Source organism: Lissotriton helveticus, chromosome 3_1 (assembly GCF_964261635.1).
Source record: "Lissotriton helveticus chromosome 3_1, aLisHel1.1, whole genome shotgun sequence".
Classification (NCBI taxonomy): domain Eukaryota; kingdom Metazoa; phylum Chordata; class Amphibia; order Caudata; family Salamandridae; genus Lissotriton; species Lissotriton helveticus.
The window spans coordinates 1,078,601,638-1,078,618,841 of NC_136061.1; positions in this window are offsets into that span (position 1 = coordinate 1,078,601,638).

The window sequence follows — 17,204 nt, forward strand, 5'->3', positions numbered from 1 at the left end:
CTACTCTCCACCATTCACATCCTTGAGGCTAGAGCTGAGGATTCCAAAAATGCATCCTGCCAGAGAAACCTCCACCTGGTAGGCTTACCTGAGGATGATGAGACCCCTCACTCCACAACCTTCATAGAAGATTGGTTTTGTTCTTGTCTACCAGAGGGTTCTTTGTCGCTGTGGTTTGTGGTAGAGAGCGGGCATAATTTGTTGGTGCAGCATCCTCTTCCAGGAGCCCCTCCCTGGCCCTTCATCATCAAAATCCTGAACTTTTGCTACTGAGACATTATTCTTTGGTGGACTGAAATTGTGGTAAACTCCAAATTTACTCATCTCACATTTCTCTCAACACAAATCCTTTGAAACTCTGAAGCAGAAACTCAGGATGATATACATTGCTTACTATGATTTATCCATGACTCCAGCTCCCACTGTTTTGACACTCCTGAGGCAGCTTGGGAGTGGTCAACTGAGCAGAGAACACTGCAAAGGTATGAGGCACCAGGCAGATGCATGTCCCTCTTGTTTGGCCGTCACTCGCTCTAACAATTCCAGGGTTAGACAGGGACTTTGTGGAAGGTCCCTGGCATCCTCGGAAACGGATCTTGCTGGTTGCAGTTGGAATCTGAGAAAGCTTTTATGACCCTGCTGTCCTCAGGGAGCCTGAGGCATAGAACTATGTCAGGTCCAATGATATAGGCCCACTGGTCGTCTCAAACGGAATCCTTGTAGCTGTGTTTATTGCTGACCACTAGCCTTAGACAAAGGGTGATTTTTATTTAACCTCTACATCCAGATACAACATTGATGAAAGGTTCTCCTCGAATACCCCATCATGTTCTGTATTTATGTTATTGGGAAATGTTGGATGACAGATCGTTCAGGGGTAGAAGTGTGGGGTGGGGGATTGCTGGGGAATGTTATAATGGGATTTGGGTTTACTGTTTTACTGTTTACTGTTTTGTTTGTTGCTCTGTTTGCTCTCCTCGCTGCCTGGTTTTGAACCCCGCGATACAAAAGAGAATGATGGACGGAGCGTTTGAACAAATCAAACACTCACCCCCAGTCAACTGATCTGGGTTTAATCCACCACCATTCTTTAGTTCACTCAGCCACCCCAGTTCAGAAATGGCTATATGCAAATCAGTCTGACCCTGTGCCTTGTGGGAACAGTCCAGCCCGAACTGCCAAGCCATGTCTTCCCTGGACCGGAAACAAGCATCCTGGGACCGGTTTCGGATTCATAATCCTCATCAGCCAGGCTATCTTGAATCCGGTGGCCAAGTGAACAAGGGACTCACGTCTGAGCATACCCTGCCACACTTAGGGCGAACAAAGCGATACAAAAGGGGATGATGGACGGAGCGTTTGAACAAATCAAACACTCACCCCCAGTCAACTGATCTGGGTTTAATCCACCACCATTCTTTAGTTCACTCAGCCACCCCAGTTCAGACATGGCTATATGCAAATCAGTCTGACCCTGTGCCTTGTGGGAACAGTCCAGCCCGAACTGCCAAGCCATGTCTTCCCTGGACCGGAAACAAGCATCCTGGGACCGGTTTCGGATTCATAATCCTCATCAGCCAGGCTATCTTGAATCCAGTGGCCAAGTGAACAAGGGACTCACGTCTGAGCATACCCTGCCACACTTAGAGCGAACAAAGCGATACAAAAGGGGATGATGGATGGAGCGTTTGAACAAATCAAACACTCACCCCCAGTCAACTGATCTGGGTTTAATCCACCACCATTCTTTAGTTCACTCAGCCACCCCAGTTCAGACATGGCTATATGCAAATCAGTCTGACCCTGTCCTCGGAAGCTTGTTTCCGGTCCAGGGAAGACATGGCTTGGCAGTTCGGGCTGGACTGTTCCCATGAGGCACAGGGTCAGACTGATTTGCATATAGACATGTCTGAACTGGGGTGGCAGAGTGGTGATGGATTAAAGCCAGATCTTTTGACTGGGTGTGAGTGTTTGATTGGTTCAGATGCTCCGTCCATCACCACCCCCTTTTGTACCGCTTTTGGCCGCCATAAGTGTGGCAGGGTATGCTCAGACGTGAGTCCCTTGCTCACTTTGCCACTGGATTCAAGCAAGCCGGGCTGAAGACGTCTGTAATGCCAGAAACCGGTCCTCGGAAGCTTGTTTCCGGTCCAGGGAAGACATGGCTTGGCAGTTCGGGCTGGACTGTTCCAATGAGGCACAGGGTCAGACTGATTTGCATATAGCCATGTCTGAACTGGGGTGGCAGAGTGGGCTAAAGAACGGTGATGGATTAAACCCAGATCTTTTGACTGGGTGTGAGTGTTTGATTGGTTCAGATGCTCCGTCCATCACCACCCCCTTTTGTACCGTGGTTTTGAACCCCGTCATCACAGATGGTCACTTCACCCAGTAACCCTTGGACACCCAAACCCTCACCAGTATGAGCTTTAATCTAATTTTGTTAAATGTAATGGTCGATTAGACCATGTCAAATGCATTGTGGTTCTTAGATTCCTCTGCAGTCACTAACCTTGTGTGGCTCTTTTGTAGGAGACACATCTTTTAGTCACTCTTTGTCCCTTCCTGTGTAGGTTTGGCTATGACGAAAGTTAATCACTCCTGGTTCACTTGAAGGTCTGAAGGGGTGTCATTTCTTCTACAAGAGAATTTTCCCTTGGTGGCTACCCCGGTCTTTCACGATCCCTTGTAGAGGTACTTGGCGGTGGCTGGAACACAGGAAGTGAAATAGTACAATTTGTTAAGCATTTACATCCCTCAGCTGCAGGGTCAGGCACTTTGTGACCTAATGAAGTTGATTTCTAACATGCCATGTGGGGTGCTGATTCTCTGGGGAATTTCAATGCTGTAGCCAATTCCGCCTTAGATGCCTCAGGCCATATCACGAGGGACTGCCAGGCTCTATCAAGTTCTCTTGCTGTTTGGGAACATTTGCTTAGACTCTGGGATGCCTGGAGTCTATGAAACCCACAGGTACAACTCGCATACACACATACCTCAGCATCTAACAAAAATATGATCCACATTGAGCACCTTTTCCTCATTGCTAGTGACCATACAGAGAATTGCTAAGAATTACCTTAAGCGTTTAGATCAGGGTAGGCAACAGGCCATTATGGACCTTGAACCCCGTATACCCCAGTGTTAAACTGAGGTGGCGGTTCAAGCAACTGAGACACTGACTCGACAACTGGAACTAGATAGAGCCTCCCTACGCCAATGTGTCTTTCAGGGGGCACGCCAGTTTTGGTGCCCCACTTGTCAACGTGTATATGAACACGGGGATGCAAATATTATACTCCTCTATCAGCTGGCAAACAAAATGTTGGTTCTCTGCAAGTCCTTTTCCTCGTGAATGAGGCATGGTCTTTGGCCGCCACAGCTGAGGAAATTGCATCCATGCTTGCAGATTACTACAAAAATCACTACCATCCCCAATCGCGGCCTTTATTGAGCTTGCTCACCTATTACTTTCGGATGTGCCTCTCCGCTGTCTGACACTGCTCCAGCAGAGTTCCCTTGAGAAACTGCTTACTGAAAATGAGATCCAAGTGGCCATCTGTGATTCGAAAACCAGGAAAACCCCGGCCCGAATGACTACCCTCTCAAATATTTGTCTAAACTTCATGATATTGTGACTCCCCCATCTTCTCAACTTTACTCTGAAGCTGCGAAACCGGGTTCCTTCACTCCAGAACTTGACCATGAAACTATTGTCGTTATCCCTAAGACAAACTGACCATTGTCAAATTGCACATCCTATTGGCCCATTTTCTTAATTAATGCAGATATTCAAATATATTCCAAGATCTGGGTTGACTATGGAATATGAAATTGATTGAAGCCTGGTCACCAGGATCTTGGCATATCTTTCAATATATTCAACCGATCTTATATTTCATAGTCTACCCAGATCAATGTGGATGCATGCAGGGCCTTCGCATGAGGCATTGTATTTGTTGCCAATAAGTAGAACTGGCCCATTTAGGCAAGATCAAGGAGGTATCAGCTTGGTTACTTGTCGACTTTGAGAAATCTTTTGATACCATCCACTGGGACTATCTCGGATCAGTATTGAGTCATATGAGTTTTTTGGTCCCCCGTTTTGGGAGATGGTGGTGCTCCTGTGTCCCAACCATCAGCCCAGGTCATGGTCAAAGGAGTATTGTATTTGAGTTCCCTATTGGGCAGGGCATCTGCCAGGGGTTGCCCCTTTCTCCACTCCTGTTCACCGTTGCCATTGAGCCCTTGGTTCTTTTAATCCATTGTGACGCACAAATGCAGGGGTGGAAATGGAATGGAGCCTCAGAGGATAGGATTGCACTATACGCAGATGATGTCCTGCTGTTCCTTGCAAATCTGGCAGGTTCATGCCCGAGGCCCCTCAAAGTCCTTATCCTCTTTGATGAGGCTTCTTGATTCTGGATGAATAAGGAGAAGTCATTATTTATCCCCTTGCAGGCGGATAGTGCATCAGTTTACTGGTGGGTTGGCATTCCTATCCGTCCTCTTAGCTTCAAATATCTAGGTGCTCACATTTTCACATTGCTGTACAATCATGTGCATGCTTATCCTTAATCTTCTTTTAAAGGGGACAAAAACCAGTCTAGTGGGATGGCAGCTCCTCCCAATTAATTTCATGGGCAGGGATGCATTGATTGAAATTATGATACTACCCCACTTTCTTTATACTTTGCAAACCTTTGCACTCCATGTTCCCAATGAATGGTTTAGCGAGATAGTGGGGTTGCTCTGGTCCATTCTGTGGAAAGTCTGACCCCCCTCCCATCGGTCAGGCTAAATGTTGATGTACAATGGTGGCATTGGAGCAGTGGACATTTGTTTGTACTACTGGGGGTCCCAGCTCTTAATTAGAAATGACTGGCTAAAGGGTGGCTGGGATGACCCTGAGTATCAGCTGGATCCCTCCGGTCTTACTTATGATGGGGTCCTGAACCACTTATTTGACCGTCTAATCTCTCTTGCCCTCCCTGAGGTCATGAGAGTGGTCTTCTTGGTGTGAGGAGAAGCAACATGATTCACAGAATGGGACAGACGTTTGACTCTGCAAACTCCCCTTTGGAGAGGGTGTTGGTTGGACACTTGTCTCACATGGAGGGGTTTTGCCTATGGAATTCCATAGGAATTAGGGTGTTGGGGACGTGTGGTGCAGTTTCATCATGTACTCCTTTGTAGATCTGCACGTCCAATCTAATCTTTTCCATACTCAGTCTCATCTGTACTTATAGCTATGTCACACCTTGAGTCACTACTGCACTATTTACAGAAAGTGCCTGATTTTAGCCCTCTTGAGGCACAACAGTTTTTTTTATTTGTTTATGGGCATTTTGATGCAACCAACACAAACAAATATAACAACAGTCAGTTGTGCAAAGCAATGACATAGGTGATACAGAAATTATATGCAATACTACTAGACAGAAGAGACAGATGTATTACACCATCCTATCTAAGGCAGTGCAGAAGAGTCCATAATAAAAGTCCACAAGTCCGGTGTAAGGGCTGGGGCATCTACAATATGAGGGAACCACAGCCAGATAGCTATATGATGGGGCTCTGAACACAGATCAACTTATGCAACCCTTGTCCGGTGGTTGCTGCTCCGGACTACCTTTGTCACTTGGGTGCTTGACTATACTCCCGGGGACTAGCCTGTTCTGAGGAGCCCTCCCTCGCCGCTGGTTGCGAACATGCCCAGTCCAGAAAAGGGCCACATATATCTTTTGGCCTGGATGTAGATGGCATTAGTTCCCAGAATGTTGTTAATTGTGTATGACTAAAAGTGACATCCTGTATCCAAGCCGCCACAGTGGGCACCCTCCTCTTTCCCCAGTGTATAGCAACCCTGTGCTAAGCAAAAAACTAATAACAAGGCATGCAATTTCCGAGTTTCAGCAGGCGTGTCTCTTACATACTCAATAGACCAATAAACGGCTCAGGGTCGTTTGATGTGCCAATTATATCAGAAATTGTATTAAAAATACCAGCCCAGTAGGACACCAAAGGGGGGCATCTCCACGCCATGTGCATGAACGTGGCCAGTGAGTGACCGCATCTCCAGCAACAATCGTCTTCCTTGATCCCCATGCGCTGTAGCTGAGAAGGAGTTCTGTAGTGATGTGTGTACTTAAAATGAATCAATCGCAATTTGTAATTGGGAGATAACACCGTAAGTTGACTGCAACAGAAAGCCAATTGACCCTCCATTATCTGGTTGTGTAGCACTGAATTCTAACCCTGAAGTGCTTTTGGCCTAGTGAGGGGAGCGGTATTCTGCATGTTGCTGTACAGGCGAGTTATGAGTTTCCGGGGGGTTGTAGTCTGAATTATGTTTTCAAGTGCCAACAATGTGGGCCGGGGAGCAGGGAAAGTCATGTGTATTTGCCTGCAGGTTGTCCTAAGTTTATAATAGAGAAACATCTCTCAAAAAGTCCCAACTGTCCCCGCTGTCATTTCCGGTGGAGATCTGAACTCATCCTCAGGATATAGATCCCCAAATGTCTGTAGTCCAAGGTTTCTGGCTATTAATCTACTGTACCCCTTCACCATTATGGGTATCCTGGGATTGTGCGCTAGAGGGATGGATGGGGCATATAATATCTTCAGATGAGCTCTATCTCAATCTCTGTCCCACGCCCACCTTAAAGTCTCAACAGTGTCGTTACCATACCATGGCCATCAATAGGGCTGGTATAGAGCCACCTTGAGGGGAACCCCCACCGCCTCGTCCAGCACAACAGCCGTATGTGGCTGAAACGGGGTGGCGTGCAGCCAATACTGAAAATTTGAGCTTGTGCGCAGTAGGCATACAGTTGTACAACTGTGCGCCTACTGTGCACAATGAGTCAATGGCAGCATCAGGAGTTCCCATGATACCTGCTCTTGTTGACCCGCCCACACCATGTGAATTAATAGAGAACGTACTGTACTAAAAAAGCTTGGGTGAGGGCAATCAGAATATTTGCAAATAGGTATAAAAATGTTGGCAGAACCACCATCTTAGTTACTGGGATCCTCCCGGCCAGGGAGAGAGGCAGCTTTGACCATGCGTTTACCTTGTCCTCCAGCCATGTAATTGCTCACCCGAAGTTCATGTTCTAGATCTCTTGCACGTCCCAGCTGAGCCAGATACCCAAATGTTTCACAAGGCCACCGGGTTCTGTGCCGTAGATCTCTCTGGGATGAATCCCATTTGCTCATAAATGTCCCCTTCCGTGGTGCCTCTTACTCAAATTCAAACAGTTTTTCTTTTAGTAAGGCTAGAAGGGTGGGATCCTCAGTGGCATAATATTTTGACCCAAGCTCCTTTATGCGTGCCTCCAGGGAGGCGAGTGTACTCCTAATTCCCTTCCGTACCCCAGCTTGACATGCAATGCATTTACCACTAACAACCACTTTAAATGCCTTGCATAGGGAGGCCTGGGATGTGACAGAACCAGCATTATGAGTGACATATTAATCAATGTCACCCTGTATTTCTTCTTTAAAGGCCTTGTTAAGCAGGGCGTTTGAGGGAAGCCTCCAGCTGTACTTCCTGTTGGGCGTGTTGGGCAAAGACAGTCATAGGAGGCAGGGGGCATGATCAGACAGTGACCTCCCATCTCCACGTCACCACGTCACAAGATACCAAACAAAAATCTAACCTGGACCAACGCTGTGGTGTTCTGATATATAAGTGCCATTCACTGTGTTTTCGTTACACCTTATCCATACATCAGTTAGATTACCATCCGAAAGAATGGCATTTAGTGCATTGCTAGAATTAGGATGAAGTGAACAAGACAGGCCCTTCCTGTCTACAGCTTCATTAAGCACAGCATTGAAATCTCCACCCCAACAAATAGCGTTGCAGCTGGTGGATTTGATTTTTGCCCATATAATTTGGAAAAAAATCTGGGTTATCCGTATTAGGCACGTAAATTGTTGTAAGTGTGATCTTCATCCCTCCAAGCGCACCGAGAGTCGAGATGGGATTTGCTTGATTTCCAATCTAACCCCTGCCGCATGAGTATAGCCATGCCTCATGCATTATTTGAATATATGGAGGAGTAGATGTGTCCCCAACATTTGTGTTTTAGCCTAGCAGAGCGGGAAATGTTCAGATGGTTTTCTTGTAGAAAGCAAATATCTATGTGATGTCTGAGCAGATAGGAGTGGACCAGTCTGGTCTTTCTATGGCCGTTAAGACTGCAAATGTTCCAGGTTAATAGATTCACGGTCGTCAAGTTATATCTGGTGTTGACAGGTGTGATATCGTGTGATGAATGTCTAGTGTCCTGCCCCCTCCAGTATTAGACTGTTGCATGGTGGTATTATTTGTGTCCCCTGCCCCCAACATAGACCATATGTAAACCATGTTTGGACTGCACCGTCTCCTCATGAGAGTGTAGCTGTGTGGCATTGCACACACTAAAACCATAACAGTAACCTTACCCACTCTCCCCCCACCCACACCAACCCCCCAATCAGGTTGTTTATTATCCCCCCTTTAGAAACAAACACAATATATTGCTCCCAATGTAGATCAGAAGCGGTTACCGAGAGCTATCCCTGGGAGACTTGGGGATGCCGGCATACTACCCTGGTACAAAAGGGGATGGTGATGGATGGAGCATCTGAACCAATCAAACACTCACACCCAGTCAACAGATCTGGGTTTAATCTATCACCGTTCTTTAGCCCACTCTGCCACCCCAGTTCAGACATGGCCATATGCAAATCAGTCTGACCATGTGCCTCATGGGAACAGTCCAGCCCAAACTGCCAAGCCATGCCTTCCCTGGACCGGAAACAAGCTTCCAAGGACCGGTTTCTGGCATTTCAGCCGCCCCCTTTTGTACCCGCATACTACCCTGCCATTAGGCGGGGTGGTCAAGAAAGTGGAAGAAAGCCGGTGATTGGTGATCAAGGGCTAGGTATTTCTGTCACACCACAACTGCATCCAGAGTGCAGTACCTCCCCCCAACAGCACACATAACAAAGCAATACAGAAAACAATACAGTCACCATGAATGACAGACTGAATTACAAACATTTTCTTGCCAATTAAAGAGTTAATCATTATCACTTAATCTACCCTCCGAAGTGTGCCCATGAGCAGATTTACTTGTATTCTGTCCCCCCACATGCTTGGCAAACTTCATTGAAGACTTAGCATCTGTAAAGTGATGGACAGAGCCCTCCAGTATCACTTTGAGCTTCACAGGACATAATAGGGCATAGGGAATCTTGCCCTGCAGTAGGATATGCTTCGCTTTTAGGAACTCTCTTCGAGCTGCGTGCACCACCGGAGTGAAATTAGGATAGAGTGATATTGTATTCCCTTTATGGTTGGTAGTACCCCTCTCTCTAGAAAGGCGCAATATTATATCAGGCCTCCTGATTAGATTGAGGCCTGATATGCCTGATGCCACCTTTGACCTCTCTTTTCTAGTACAACAGGACGCCTTAGGACGTCAGCAGCCACTCATGCCGCTTTGCCTCACATCCGCTCTTGCTTTAACCCACAACCGGCCCGGGGCACAACACACAGCATATAGTTTGCAGGGGGCAGCTCCATGAGACTGAGCTGCCAAAGGATCAAATCTGCCTTTTCCCCATTTGTGGGCACTGCCCTGCCATCAATCCCACAGTGCACTAGGGGAGTTAATGCCAGGGGGTCCAGCGCTCACCTTCTGATCCTTGATGGTCAGCAGACCGCTGCTGCTGTCTCTCCGCCGGCAAGGCCGCACCCACAGGGACGCCTGCACACAAGATGGCAGCGTGCCACTTCAGCGACCAGGGGGGCCCAGCCGACTTCCACCAGGAGCAGCAAAACCTCTATTGTACAGGCCCCCTGTCAGTCGCCACCTCACCTCAATCCAGGCTTCAGGGCCCCAAGGCGAGTCCACCGTCCAGCCGCCGATGAAGTGCTCCGCACAACCACCACTCAGGCACAGGGGTTACAGGGCTGCGATGGGCCTCCTTCACCCAGGGTTCACAAAACGCCTCCGGTTCAGTCCACAGACGTGGGCGACCTCCCAGCCTCAGCACATCCCCACAGGTGATGCCCAGAGGCAGTTTATGTTCCACTATCGCTCTCCAGCTGTGCAGATTTTGTGAGCATTATGTCTCAGCCGGCAGAGCATGCTTAGCAAGCGGCCATCTTGAAGCGCATTTAGACCACACCTGAGGCACGACTGTTGATGGCAAGATTATTAGAGGGGATATCTGTCAGCTATACCAAGCCTTTGTCTATAATGCTCCAGAAACACTGGACCTACTGACACAGAAATGGGAGGGATATGTGGGTGAGATGGAAGACATTGAATAGATGGAGGCCTGTGTGGTCCCTAAGGTACTGGAAACATCTTTTTGACTAATCCAAATACACTTCCTTCACCAAACTTACCTGACTCCCCATTGTGTGGGGCGCGCTGATTTCCTTTCTGATCCCAGATGTGCTCTCTGCCAGTTTCCAGCGGCAAACTTTTACCATATGGTCTGGCAGTGTCATGTGATAACCCACTATTGGACACGTATTGGTACCACCCTGTTGGAGGTTCTAGATTATCCAGTTGCATTAACTCCAAATTTGATTCTGTGGGGATAATGGAGGGTTGTGTGGAAACACAAGGAGACAGAGCTCTGGTCGTTTTGGCAGCCCTGGTGGCCAAAAGGAACATTGCACAATCCTGGAACAAACCAAATTCACTGAGTCTAAAACTGTGATGCAATGGCATGGATTTGCGTGCCAAACAGGGAGAACCTGTCTATACCGACTGGGGTGTCAACTAAATTTCACTAAGATCAGGGGGAAATTGTAGGATTATTACAGATTGTTGTCCACATAGGGATCTGAGCTTTGAAATGTTCTCCTATATTGGTTATTGGCTGCATGCGGGAGTTGGAGGAATTGGGGCAGGATTGGAGAGCAGTAATTGTATTTTTATTGTTTTCTGACTTTTTGCCAATAAAACCAATAATATTTGTTCATAAAAGTAAAATTACAACCTATCCCTAGGAAAAACATTATGGCATTCAAATAAACAATTGTAACATACAAAATTAATGTATCAACTGAAACACATTAAAATAATAAAAAAAGGATATTTCTACCACTATATTAGTCAAAACGATATTAACAACATTGATATTATTTACAATGATATTACTTACCTCAAAAAGCAATATTCATGTCATCATGTCAAATATTGTGTGTCATTATGACACACAATATTTGTGTATCATATATTTAATTTCCTATATTTCTGTCTCCCAATATTTTGTAATCAATATTTTTTCCAAACACCCTATATGTTAGCCATTAGGCTGTGAACCAGGTTAGTAGGCTTCACCTATCTCTGGTAGCAGCCATGGTTGGGAAGACCTAGGTTTAATGACAATCCCTCTCCTTGGATTGGCAGTCTTCTGACTGTTCCCAAGAAAATGGGAATTGAGTATTGTTTTTTTCAAACAACTGATTCTGTGGTTGCCCGTTTTAGCAGGCCATGAAGCAGTGGAGTCAAGTGCTGAGTATTGCTGGTGTGTGCCTTCGGATTTAGGGACTGCAGTAGATATTTTGTAGGTTTATATTGTACCTTTGGGTTAAACAACCAACTCCCTATGCTGCCATTGTGCTCCACAGTCCCACCCTTGGGAGTCAGAGTGTATGTGAGTCTCCAGCCCCGACATGGTGTGGAATTCACATGCAATAGGAGTATAAAACCAGAGGCTAAATAAGTAGTCCTCCTGCTGTTCTCTTTGTGGGTTTCAAAATGGGCCACAGAATGCAACATTTCCAGAAATATTCATTGTATTTAATATGATTCGCTTTGATCTACATTGACATCATTGCGATATTTGTTTAAAGCTTTTGGATTTGGGTCTTGATATAGCTCCACAAATTCATGAGATATATAAATTGCGGCGGCACAGTAGAAATATTAATTTAAATTTCCATAACTTTAAAAAATGTAAAATTAAGGAACACAAAAGAGAAAGGAATGATTAAGGAAGTAATGTAAGTTTTTTCTGCACAATAATTAGAATGGGCAAAGACCAGCAACTTTTTCATTTTCATTAAAAAGCCAACATCAAACTGACCTCATATCCTGAGAAAGCAAGGGCTGCAGGAATATGTGGGTCTAGCAGAGCAACACTATCTGAGGGGAGATGTGACTCAGATGATTCAAGCAGATGAGTCTTTCAGAAACAAATTACAATGAAGTGACGGAAGTACCGAAAGCAAAATTATCAAATTGTCCTCAATTTTGTGTAGTAACATAAGCAGTGAGAAATAACATTATAGTGGTTAAATACTTTTGAACCACCCTTCTAATCAAAATAGATAATAGTTTCTGTATTTGATATGTGCACCAGGCAAAAGATGTCCATACTACAGCTAATAGATAATCAGAGATCCCTTGTGGTGGTGTGGTGGTCTCGAGGCTGCAATATGCTTGGCGGGGCCACTGCAGCCCCGCCAAGCATATTATGAGTTTCCTTACTGCCACACTTTTCATAGCCATTAAAAGTGTTAAAGGTGAGGAAACCTCATGCCCCATGCCATGTAGATGCACACAGGGGGGCACAACATGTGCCCCTCATGTGTATGCAGACAGTACCTAAATAGCATGGATTGCAGAAGTCCATGCCATGCAGGTACTGCCTTTGATGTTCCCATTGCTGTGCTTATATCATAGGCACCACCCTGGGAATCCCAAAAAACGCCTGCCAGACAGGAGAAAGTTCCTGATCTGGTGGGCAGTTTCTACACAGGTTTGGCAGTGCGGACGCGGGGTGGTCCAGCTCCCTCACCACTAAACACATAATAAGGCCCATAGATTGAGTAGTTATAGCTAAGTGTGCTTTTCCATAGGCAGAGAACTTTTTGATTTGATAATAATTTTGGCGCAGTTTGACGAAACATCATGAAACTTTCCCCCAAAAAGTTTATCTACCTCAGGTCCTTCCTGGAACATTTCAGGGTGATCCATTAGGCAGGGGTTGAGAAAAAGAGGGCCACAAAAAGCAAAACCCCCATGCATTTTCCATAGACGTTTTTAGTCAGCTCTACTGCAAAAACCTCTGAATGCAACTACACCAAATTTGGCATGAAGCTACATCCTGGACCTGAAAGCATCCTTTTTGTGATTTAGTGTAAATCTGTTCAGTAGTTTTTGTAAAATTCGGGGTCAAAAACATTTGCATATCTAGGTGGCTAGAATTGAGAGACTCTTGCAAGAATCCTTCAAACACAGTTTTAAAAAAAAGAGCCTTATGATTGGCACAGGAGGCTATTTTACCCTTGGGCCAACTTGCTCCTGTGAGAGCAGGGTTTTGATTGGCTGCAAGCAATATGAAGGACAACGTTGCTGGCAGCCATTGCAGGACTTCTCCCCTGCCATTTTTTTAATAGCATATAATGGTACATGGTAGGGATACTCTTTCCCCCTAGCCCTTACATTGCGCTCCCTATAGGTCCACACTGGGTCAAAATGTTTGAATTTCTGTCATTTTGCCATAATCCCACAGGACTCCAGCACAATTGCAACCAAAAGAAAAAAGAAAATGTCTACCCACCATTTCTATCAATATTTGAGGAGGTGGCCTTCTCAGTTGAGCTCATTTTCGAACTCAAGGACTTGGGGCAACTAAAAAAAAATACCAGCAGAGTACACAGCCCTCTCCTGATCCTGTAGCGGGCCTAGGACTCCATCCCCTGGGGCCAAACTCTTTATTTTTAGGGTAGGGGTATACAGCCCCCTCATGAAGCCCAAATGTGTCTCCCGATCCCATTCCCCAGTGCCAAACGGAGGTGGGGGTAGAAACCCCCCTGTCAGAGCCATACAAGACTCCAGGAACCCCATTTCTCTGGGCTGGCTCTTGAACTGTGTCCCGTGGAGCCCATCCACAGGGCACAGTACTTTTCCTTACTCACAGGGCAGCAAGCAGAAAAGGATTTGGCTTCCACTCAGACAGACCTTTGAAAAATGCTCATGCCAGAAATGAGCACACTTCAATTTCACTGCCTGCACTCCTGCTGTCAAGGAAACTCTGATTTCTCCTGCCCATCAGGAGTAAGCTGAAGTAGTTGCTCCTGCTGGGGAGCCGAATGGGGATGGGCTCCGTGGTCTTATCTGGGCTTGGGGAGGGGGCCACGTGCTCCATCACCTAAAAGTTAAGTATTTGGCCCTGATAGATAGGGTCCCCAGCGCTTTTTGAGGATTGAGGAGGGAGCCAGACAACCTCCTCCCCAATTATTAAAATATGGCCCCAGAATGGGTCTCCCATGACCTATTTGGGCTTGGAGAGGGGGCACATGCCACCCTCACTTAATGTTGATGAATTTGGTCCCAGGGCTCCAAGGGCCTATTAAGGCAGGAGGAGGGAGACCACACACCATCCTCCCCAAACAATATATTTTTGGGCCCCTGGGACCAATAGTGGATAGAGGAGGAGCGCCGCATGCACGTCATCCCTTTTTTTTAACAAAGGTTCCTGGGCCAGAAATGATTTTGATAGGGGGCTGCATGACTCCCTTCCACTAATGGGAGGTTGGCTGCTTGCAGGAGCGGTTCAACACAGTTTAGAGAGAAAGAGAGAGACACAGATATAGATATATATACATTTTCAAAAGTGCCCCTTCACAGGAATATGACAGGCATTCAAATGTTTATTCAAGTATCCCAGTTGTTAGAAATTGGGTTCCTGATTGACTTGGATGCAAACCCTGCTCAAATAGTAACTACAATCCTAGTCACAGTAATTCACAAATACACCCTAAATTGAACCTGTGCTGACCCTATTGTAGCTTGACACTGAGCAGTCATGCTTAACTTAAGAGGCAACGTGTAAAGTATTTGTGCAATCAATCAATCAATCAATCATAGCAATTGTAAAGCTCACTACATACCCGTGAGGGTCTCAAGGCGCTAGGGGGGGGACCCTGCTACTGTTCAAAGAGCCAGGTCTTGAGGAGTCTCCTGAAGGTTAGGGGGTCTTGGTCTGCAGTAGGCGGATGGGGAGGGTGTTCCACATCTTAGCGGCGAGGTGGGAGAATGATCTACCGCCGACGGTCACTCTTCGGATGCGGGAGACAGTGGCGAGGGCGCGGTCTGCGGAGCGGAGCTGGCAGGACGAGGTGTAGAGGCTGAGTCGGCTGTTGAGGTATGCTATTCCGGTGTCGTGGAGTGCCTTGTGTGCATGGGTGAGGAGCTTGAAGGTTATCCTCTTGTTGATGGGGAGCCAGTGCAGGTCTCTCAGGTCTTTCAGGTGGGGTGTGATGTGGCTGCGGCCCGGGATGTCGAGGATCAGGCTTGGAGAGGCATTCTGGATGCAACACATCAAAGAGTAAAACATTGAAAACACTACACAAAAAAAATCTACACCCAGTTAGACAACAATAGCTCTAAAATTAATAAATAAAAAAAGACCCAAACAATACAAATCTAATAAGTGGAAGTCGAGTTAGGAATTTTAAAAGAGTAAATGTGATAATAGCTCTTAGAGGCAATAAGTGCCTATTTCGGATATCTAGTCACGCTGTCCTGAGGCAAAGTCAAAGGTTCAGACCAACCGCAATAGAGTGCTGGCCAGATACAGGGTCCCTGCAAGCCCACTGAACAAAAGTACCTTTGTCCTAGTCGCAACAGCAAAGCTGCCGAGTCATGTGCCTATGTCACTCCCACAGTTGAGATGATGCATTGATTTTCTCCACACAATGATGCGATGTGACAGTCCCGAACATGATGCACTGGTCCTGAGATGCGATGGTTCTAAAGCCAATCTACCAAGCTTCTCCATGCAGTCAAGGGGATGCTTTGATCGTCTCTCTGCAGTGGCGGCGATGCGGAGGTTCCAATGGTGATGCACTGGTTCCTAGTGCGATGCACCGGTCTTGTTCCCACAACAGCAGTGATGCATCAATTCTGCTCTGACAGCTGAGGATTCAGTTCAGCTGGAGCAAGCACTTGGGTCACCCTACCCTGACAAGTGATGAGAGTCAGGCAGCAGACACCAAATGTTTAAAGTATGAAAATGCCAACTTTCCAAAAGTGCCATTTTCAGACTTGCAATTTAAAATCTGACTTCACCATAAGTTGTGATTTCAAATTGTGATTCCACAGACAAGAACCTTGAGGGTAAAATCTCTTCCCAATTGGAAATTACACTTACAAAATGTAATAGGGTAATCTCAATGTTCAATATCCAATGAGAGAGACAGGTATTGCAGGAGTGGAAAATGGTTTTAAAGGCTTTTCACTGCCAGGGCATGTAAAGGTACATGTCCTACTTTCTAAATACACTACTCCCTGCCCTTGGGCTGTTCAGGGCTTACCTTAGGGGGCCTTGTATATTTAAAAGGAAGGTTTAGCCCTAGCAAGAGGTTTAATTGTGTGATTGACATGCAGTTTAAACCGCACACACAGGCTCTGCAGTGCCAGGCCTGAGACATGGTTAAGGGGGTACTTAAGTAGGTGGCATAATCAGTGCAACAGGCCCACTATTAGCATTTAATTTACAGGGCAAATGGAATACAGTTTACTAGGGACTTATTAGTAAATTAAATATGCCAATTGGGTATGAGCAAATGTTACCATGTTTAGAGGGGAGAGCGCATGCACTTTAGCACTGGTTAGCAGTAGTAAAGTGCTCAGAGACCTAACATCAACAAAAAGGAGGTCAGAAAAATAGGAGGAGGAATGCACTGGGAGAAACCTTCTAAGAGGGCCATTTTACAACACCAGTTTATTTGCAGTTATGGTCTGAGGCATATAATCCATGGCATCTACTGCAAAATCTACCCCCTGGAGGGGGCTCAACCCCCAAATAGGGCAAAACTCTTACTTGCCCAAGGGGCCGACATACAACATTGCCCCTTTTAGGGTGGGCAATGTCCTGATGCTAGGATGGGAACCCTTTTTCTTTCATTTGGTTTGGGGCCATTCAGAAATCCCTGGTGCCTATTAGTCTATCTGCCCTCATGAGTTGAAAACTGGGGACAGCACCCTATGTGACATCTGGGGTCCAGAGAAGCTTTATTAGCTCTTTTGGGGTGGGGGTAAGGTGCGGTGCCAGGTTGGGATGCTCCTACCTTACTTTTAATCACACAGAAAATTCTGGTGTTCATCTACTTCCAGAGACAGATTAGGGGCAGCACCTTGAATTGGGGCAACCATCCTACCTATCCCTAGGAGGGC